An 8,055-nucleotide genomic window follows, 5' to 3' on the forward strand; every position below is an offset into this window, starting at 1 on the left:
GATACTTTTGTCATTAAAATTGACAAAGAGGGAGATTGTTAGAGCATTGCTCGTTCGAACTCGCATGCGTTGTATCTCAAGCATGTTTGTCAATGTTAGTGATCAAAACTATAAGTCTTGATTTCTAGTCTATTATAGCTAAGTCTCGGACTAGGATAGAAAGTGTAGTTGAGCTCAAGGACTTCATGGAGATTCATCATACAAGTAGAAGAACTACTCAAGGAACCGGTGGAACTTCTCGACAAAAAGGTATGTGAAGACTTGAACTTATCTATCAATCAAAAGTCTATCTAATCTATCTCCTACTCTTTGAGACAAGAAGTCGTATGATATATATATAAAATTGGATTATACACATTTGGTATTTTGAGACGAGTATACCTCGTCTATCTATATCTCTAAATATGTGTTGGTAAGCTTTTTGCTTCGATCAAGTTTATCTTTACCATGTGACGAAAGTCATGATATGTTTCAATCATCTTGAAAATTGCTTTGACGAGAAATGGTGTAACAACTATATAACGTCCTCTAAGAATGTTTCAATGATTTAAATGAGAGTTTAGATTACATAACCAATGGTGGACATAAGCATTGTTGTGGAAACACATTTATGTATAAGTCATATTCCTTGAACCAAAGTTTGAGAACTTTATTGATCAAGAGAATCAGAAGAATGGCGTGAGCCAAGTCCGCGAACTCAGTCCAAGAACTACCGAAGTTCTCAAACCCGAGAATTTCTGCTGGAGTTGACAAACTACTTGCGTGAAGCTAAGTCCGCGAACTGGCGAAGTTCTCATACACGAGAATTTCTGCTGGAGTTTGTAAACTCTGCCCGGTAACTTAAGTCCGCGAACCTAGTCTGCGAACTTGAGAAGGTTATATATCTGAAGATGATTTATGAACTTAAACTTAAAAATATGAAGGAATGCAGTTTGCAAACCGTGGCTATAAAAGTTCATGAACCGATTCAAGTGAATCAAATCATCTTTGCTTCAATTGTGTCTTGTGTAGTACATAAGATTTCCTTGCAATTGAACAACTCTCTAACTAGTTCATTTTAAGTCATTTGAACTATTTATGGTGAAGAAGAACATGGTTGATATGAAATGCTCATATGTCTAACCTTTTGGTTAACTATTGTTGAACCAACAAGTGCATACGTTTAGGTACGGTTAACAAACCTAGAAGCGTGCATTTTCAAGTGTGTGTAACAAGGTAATTTTTCTATCCAACGGTTGAAAAATATTAGCTTGAATTTAAATCAAGTTTTCATCTAACGGTGAATATTGAATGCTTTGCTACTAAGCTAACATTGAATACAAACCCTGATTTGAAAGACTATATAAACGAGACATCTAGTATTGTGCAAACCTAATCCCAACACCTTACGTGTGATACTAGTTTGCGTGCTAGAGTCGATTCTCCTTTAACCTTTGGTTTTATTCTTCTAAAACCAGGTTAACGACTTAAAGACTTCATTGAGATTGTGAAGCCAGACCGATACTACTTTTATCGTAGTTATGTGATCTGATCTTGTATCTTCTATCGTACGAGTACAATCAGATTGATATCTCCGATAGGAAAGATATAAAAAGTAATCACAAACATCTTCGTCTCATTGTTTGAGATTCCGCAACATCTTATTTCGCTACCATACGATTAAGATTGTTGTGAGGTGATTGATAAATCTAGGCTGTTCTTCTGGAATATAATACCAGATTCACCTTGATTATTATCAAAAGAAGGAACAAAACCTTTAGGGTTTATCTGTGGGAGACAGATTGATCCTTTGATAGACTTGTCTGTGTGATAAAAATTTGTTTATTGTCAAAGCCTGCGATTTTTGGTCGTAGCAACTCTTAGTTGTGGGTGAGATCAGCTAAGGGAATCAAGTGCGCAGTATCCTGCTGGGATCAGAGGCGTAGGAGCATAACTGTACCTTGGATCAGTGGGAGATTGATTGGGGTTCAACTACAGTCCAGTCCGAGTTAGCTTGGAGTAGGCTATTGTCTGTAGCGGCTTAATACAGTGTGTGTTCAATCTGGACTAGGTCCCGGGGTTTTTCTGCATTTGCGGTTTCCTCGTTAACAAAATTTCTGGTGTCTGTGTTATTTCAATTTCCGCATTATATTGTTTTATCTTTGTAATTGAAATAATACAGGTTGTGCGTTAGATCATTAATTAGAGTAATCCAACCTTTGGTTGTTAATTGTCATTGATTGATCCTTGGATATTGGTCTTGGTACCATCCAAGTTATTTCTTGCATTTGATTAGAACTCGCAGTTCCTGCTTGAGTAAATCAAATTAAGAAGAGAGATATAAACTTGTTGATATACTTTTAATTGACTGAGTCTTGTTGATTCTCTTAAAAGTATATTCGAGTTTGTCCATACAGATTGCTAAGCGAAATATTGGGTGGTGTTGTTAGACCCAGCTTTTTCAACTAAGCCAATTTGCTTGACAATAGTAATGCACTCTTGTATTACTAGCTTGTTTGCATTGTTCAAGCTTTGGACAGCGTTGAACTAATGCCATAGACCAACTTCTGGCCTATTCTTCACTCTTGCATCATTCTTGAGTTTGGGCCAACTCAATTCAACAGATATGCATCAATGCCAACATCGCATGTTGCATCTGTCAACTTTGGACATGTCTTGCCAATCCCTCAATGAAGCTTCATTATGTCGGACAATAAGCTTCATTAGTTAGAAAAATGTTTTTACAGTGTAGCACCACCTTTGCGCTTCACCGTCCCTGCGGGGTTATGCCATCCTTAGCACTTGACAGTCTACGCAGTAGTGCACCATTGTGTCTGTACACTGACTTGGCCTGCAAATCTGTAACGCACAATGTGCTTACTTGCCAGACCGGTCATAGACCTCTCCCACCTAATCCGTTCAACGCCCTCGTTGAACGCAACCAATTATAAACTCTATACTGGTCTCAATCTTCGCTGCGTGCACTTTCAGGAAATTCAGCAATCTTTGCTAGCTTTTGCAAAACGCTTTTAGACAACTTCTATGCTTTAGCATCAACATCACTGAGCTTTACTGACTTTCCATTGATCCTACTGATCTTGAACTTTGTTGTTACGTTGCGCCTATGTTCCAACTACGCCTCAAGCCGCATATCAATACTTAAATGCAAACTGAAATTCTCCTTAGCCAATTCCCTGAATTGTGCTTGAACTTCACATGAATCATTTGCGCCTAAGTGTACACAAGCAATGATTCTTAGCAGATGATCACATTGATCAATCACATAGTCCTTTGCCTTCATTTTCCGACTTTAGTTGCACCACGCAACATAACAGGACATATACAAGACTTGGCCTCATTCTTCAATAATATGCGCCTACGCCAAATCATGCCATGCCTTTAGGTATGCACTCTATGATTCCGTACCACTCTTGGTATGTCCCAAAACCTATAGCCTTTGCTGCACCTTGAAAACATCAGCACTTTCACTAGATTTGGCCTCCAAATCACATTGCAAACTTCACCTTCTTGGACTTGCATCATTTGTATGCCAAAGAACCAGCACCTCGTTGTTCTATGCTTGCATTGTCGCAACACCTTGATTGAAATGCATGACTTTGGTATAGTCATTACTTAGGATACTCGGGGAATTCCACCGTCACTTTCAAAAAGAAGTATCCTCTTCAAGCACCTTTGAAACCAACAGTTTAAGCATCACTTGCTTTTTCAAACTGCTACTCTTTAATGTTGCGGAAAAACAGCATCATATTCTTCCTAACTATGTGTTATTCTTAACTCATATACTTGATGGACTTACATCTTTATTCTTGATGCGTTACTCCATGCTATCCCTGCCATATGCGTCGCACTTGCACATAACTGTCAACAGCAAACTCGACTTTGCCACCAACTCCTCTATTTGCTTCTTTCACTTTCAGCGTCTTCTATTGAATATTTTGGCTTAATATGCTATGTAGCATCTTCCACGCGAACGATCTTTACTTTGAACGAAAGAGGAAAGATCTTTCACTTCAAGTACCATTATTCACTACTACCTTACATAGAGAGACTTCATTCCAACACCAAGGTCCACTCGACCCAAACTGAAAGTATACTTGAACTTGAGTAAATACTCGCGCCAACTGATTGCAACCTGTAAGACCTAACAAGCCTTGCAATACTGACTTCATCTTCGCTTCTAAGCAACAAAGGAAGCGAGACATCACCTACTTTCCCCAATGTAGCAATTCACTTTGCCACATGCACTCTTCTAACTATCAACGTTCTTATGCATCTCCCATAATGAAGCACAATATAATTGACAATTAGTTGAATACTCCTTCAAACTGATGCTATCAGGTTGCTTTAGCTTTCATGAATATTTCTTCAATAATGGCCACATTCCATCTTTATGCATCACTACTACTTTGTCTTTCTTTATCCCTGCATCTACAATTCTTCTAACTTGCATCTCCAACCGCATCATGCATCTTGGCTATGCCCAAATCCTATTTTGCGCATGCTACTGTTGCATATTTTCTATGCCAGTGAACACCCGAATTTTAATGTAAACTTGTGCACCTTTGCACAACTGGAACGGACTTAACTTAGTAATTCTGAGCATCACCATAGAGCTCAGCAAAGTCATATCTATCAATGACTCTCGCGGATAATTCTCTTAGACAATCTTAACAAGGCCACAATCTTTGCAAATGAGGCGCCACTGCCTATGTTCCATGAAGAAAGAATGCCGAATTCTTTTTCATACTTAGAACTCATTTTTATTTCCCATGCACAACTGGTTACTCTTGTCTTTCCCCATCTCCAAAATCAACGTTAGTAGCAACAATTGTTGATTTGCAGTCGACAAGAACATCCGCTTGTGGTTATGATCACATGCAGGTCTTTGGACAGCCTTGGCCAAGCATACTGATCCCACTCATAAACCAAGTGCAAGCACACTCCTTGTGCGCATCTAGCATCAACGAAGAACTCTTTGCAAACGCAAGACCGTGGTGTATCGGTTTTCCCCTAACTTGCGCATATTTCTTCATCCTTTCCATAAACTTTATGCTAGATAAGAATTTTTCATCCAATTTTTCTTTTATGGAATCACATTGCCACAAAAATGCTGGTTCGCAACCAGACTTTGCATTACCACCAAGGTACAAGCACTCAAGAGAGATAACTATAATCTTCCATTAATTGGATTCGATGAAAACACCTTCAATCTATCGCTTAGAAATGCTCTCCATCTTCTCTGCCACTGCAAAGGCCATCAACTTCTTTGAGTTCAGTAATTTTCACAAAATTCCCATTACAACACGTAATGTACTCGCTACTGATAATGCTACGAAAGAATGCATTCCAAATGCATAAATTTCACATACTCGTTAGAAACATGGACTTAAACGCCTTACTTGCACCATAAAAGTCATCATACTCCATAGTTTTGTCATGCCATCACTTGAAAACCCGGTTTTCAATGATTCTCGCATGTTCGTCTAATACTTTGGGATGGAATTCAGGCACCTTTGCCATGAACTTTCTTAGCATGTTGCTACTTCAAGCTTCAAAGTTCTTTCCAATTGATATTTCCACACAAGACCAACTTCTTCTAGTCTCCATACTAGTGAAACCCAAACAATTCACCACTGAATTCGACAAAGAAATGATGCCAACTTGAGTAAAAGAGAGAAAGATCAGCAACCGTGTCCCCAAACACAGCTCTGATACCAGCTGTCACACGCCCATTTAATCGCCTAAAATTTTCATGGGACATGACCAGAAATGATTGTGGTTCAGTGAATCAACTTCACCCAAAATCATTCAGCCTTGCATGCTTGCATCAAAGTACGCATCTGCCTTCACTCATAAGGCATTGCACAACAGAAGTCTTCTTCTTTCTCTCTAAGTCTTTATGTCCCCATAAGCAAAAGAGGTTTTCCATGCATCAAACCAATTGATCAACAAATCAGCAACATAATGAACACAAAGAAATACTGCAACAAACCCATTTTATTGTATTAAGGAAGATTATACAAAACAATCCATCTCATGGACCAAAACAGGCCATTCACCCTCTTGGTGAATGCCTAATACTCTCTACAAAATCAGTGGTTCTTCTCCAATTGAACAACATCAACATTATTGATTCATAAGATATTTATACATGCTAGGGTCAGGCCAAAACTTCTGTGCACCTGCATGGAACAACCATGTGTCCCGTAGGGCAGTTTCCATAACCGCCAATCTGCTTTTCAACTACCACCTTTTGTGTTGTCATGCAGATTGAAACCACACTTGTCTTGAACGGTTAGGGACACTCTAATAAGGTTACGAACTCATTTCATAACCCTTCCAATTTGTATCGCACCTTTGGAACGCTTGTGAAGCCAATAACCAACTTGTAACCGCCACCTGAACCGTATTGCAAAACTGTTGCGCTTTACTGAATTCTGCCTCGCTCCAAAGGTCATCCATCTTGGCCCTGCATGCTTATCACTCTAAGCTAATGCACGGAAAATCCTTGTGCTTCAATCATCGAGGCCAACTCTTTAAGCTCATTCTGGTTTCTCATGTATCATATGCTTCACTTAGCCAATTTGCTTGACAATAGTAATGCCACTCTTGCATTACTAGCTTGTCTGCATTGTTAAAGCTTTGGACAACCTTGAAATAATGTTATAGACCAACTCTTAGCCTATTCTTCACTCTTTCATCATCCTTGATTTTGGGCCAACTCAATTCAATGGATATGCACCAATGTCGATATCGCATGTTGCATCTGTCAACTTTGGTCATGTCTTGCCAATCCCTCAATGAAGCTTTATTGTGTCGGACAATAAGCTTCATTACTTAACCAATTGTCTTTAGTGTAGCACCATATTTGCGCTTCACTGGCCTTGCGGGGTTATGCCATCCTTAGCAGTTGACAGTCTATGCAGTGTCGCGTCATTGTGGTTGTACACTGACTTGGCATGCAACTCTGTAACGCATAATCATTGTGCTTACTTTCCGGACCAGTCATAGACGTCCCCCACTTAATCTGTTCAATGCCCTCGTTGAACGCAACCAAGTATAAACTCTATACTGGTCTCAATCTTCGCTGCATGCACTTTCAGAACCCTTTCTGAAATTCAGCAATCTTTGCTATCTTTTGCAAAACTCCTTTAGCCAACTTCTATGCTTTAACATCAGCATCACTTAGCTTTACTGCCTTGCCATTGATCCTACTGATCTTGAACTTTGTTGTTACGTCGCACCTATGTTCCAACTCTGCCTCAAGCCGCATATCAATACTCAAATGCAAACTGAAATTCTCCTTAGCCAATTCCCTGAATTGTGCTTGAACTTCGCATGAATCATTTGCGCCTAAGTGTACACAAGCAATGATTCTTCCCAGCTGATCACATTGATCAATGCCATAGTCTTTTGCCTTATTTTTCTGACTTTAGTTGCACCACACAACATAACATGACTTATACAAGACTTGGCCTCATTCTTCAATCATATGCGCCTACGGAAAATCATGCCATGCCTTGAGGTATGCACTCTATGATTCCGTACCACTCTTGGTATGTCCCAAAACCTGTAGCTATTGGTGCACCTTGCAAACATCAGCATTTTCACTAGATTTGGCCTCTAAATCACATTGCAAACTTCACCTTCTTGGACTTGCATCATTTGTATGCCAAAGAACCAGCACCTCGTTATTTTATGCTTGCATTGTCGCAACACCTTGATTGAAATGCATGACTTTGGTATAGTCATTACTTAGGATACTCGAGGAATTCCACCGTCACTTTCAAAAAGAAGCATCCTCTTCATGCGCCTTTGAAACAAACAATTTAAGCATCACTTGCTTTTTCAAACTGCTACGCTTTAATGTAGTGGAAAAACATCATCATGTTCTTCCTAACTATGTGTTACTCTTAACTCATATACTTGATGGACTTACATCTTTATTCTTGTTGCGTTACTCCATGCTATCCCTGCCATATGCGTCGCACTTGCACATAACTCTCAACAGCAAACTCGACTATGCCACCAACTCCTCTATTTGCTTCTTTCACT

This window comes from Papaver somniferum, unplaced genomic scaffold (genome assembly GCF_003573695.1).
Source record: "Papaver somniferum cultivar HN1 unplaced genomic scaffold, ASM357369v1 unplaced-scaffold_93, whole genome shotgun sequence".
Lineage (NCBI taxonomy): Eukaryota > Viridiplantae > Streptophyta > Magnoliopsida > Ranunculales > Papaveraceae > Papaver > Papaver somniferum.